This window comes from Diaphorina citri, unplaced genomic scaffold (assembly GCF_000475195.1).
Source record: "Diaphorina citri unplaced genomic scaffold, Diaci psyllid genome assembly version 1.1 scaffold20338, whole genome shotgun sequence".
Classification (NCBI taxonomy): domain Eukaryota; kingdom Metazoa; phylum Arthropoda; class Insecta; order Hemiptera; family Psyllidae; genus Diaphorina; species Diaphorina citri.
In genome coordinates, this window is record NW_007397690.1 from 1 (window position 1) to 912 (window position 912).

Consider the following 912-nt stretch of genomic DNA (forward strand, 5'->3'; position numbering starts at 1 on the left):
GATTCGAGGGATCTGAGAGTACTTTGCCCAAATCCAACACCTTTTTGAGCATCGAACTGAGAACAGTTCGTGAAACTGTCGTGTCTGAAATTTGTAACCTGAACAATTCAAGGTAAGAAAAATAGTAAGGTATGCTGTCTGAAAATAAGAATAGAATATGTATACCTTGTTTATCCTGCTGGGATCATACTGGAAAATCCCTTTGCCCCGTATTTTTCTTACTTTAGTAAGTAAACCTACCTATAACAACTAACGAACTAACAAACCTAAGGTCCTATCGGTTTTTAAATCAACTCGTTGTTTTTTTACTTTCTATTACCTACCTTTTTTTTTTTGAAACTGAGTGCACACCGAACTAGACGGTTTCCCGTCCATATACCTACCAAGCAACCACGATGTTTCTTAACTTTAAGTACCCATCGGGAACGGGAACATTCAACATCATAGGTTTTGACAAAAATAAAAGTTGATTTCAAAAGTGAGAAAACGTTATGCCCTTTTATTGAGCATTTATTTTAAGAGGGAACTATAAGCATCTTGGGTCTTTGTCCCCTGAAAAAACGCAATGTTTTGGTCAAAAATAAGGGACGGGAATTTAATGGCATTTTATTGTTAAGTATCAATGATCTTGTAATGTTCTAGTAAGATGAAGTTGTTGATCAGCACCGCAATTTTATTGGTTGTCGGAATAGAGGAGAGTTTCGCACATCATTGCCATGGAGTCCGAAAAAATTGCATCCCGGAAACTGTGAGTTTAATACCTACCTATTATTGACAAGTCTCGTAGGTGTCCTTAACCATAGTATCTTAACTCTTAACCTGTGATTTCTCAATAATTCATTTAGCCTTAAAATACCATAAGATAATGGTACCATAGGCTTTGTACAAAGCAATAGAATCTTAATCATGTGT

At 36.0% G+C, this 912-nt stretch overlaps 1 long non-coding RNA gene across 1 annotated transcript; it reads left to right on the plus strand.

The window, feature by feature from the left end:
* Positions 1-727, plus strand: LOC113473237. The gene is made up of 2 exons (XR_003395268.1): positions 1-112; positions 643-727. It is a non-coding gene; the product is annotated as an uncharacterized LOC113473237 (long non-coding RNA).
* The last annotated feature ends 185 nt before the right edge of the window (positions 728-912 follow it).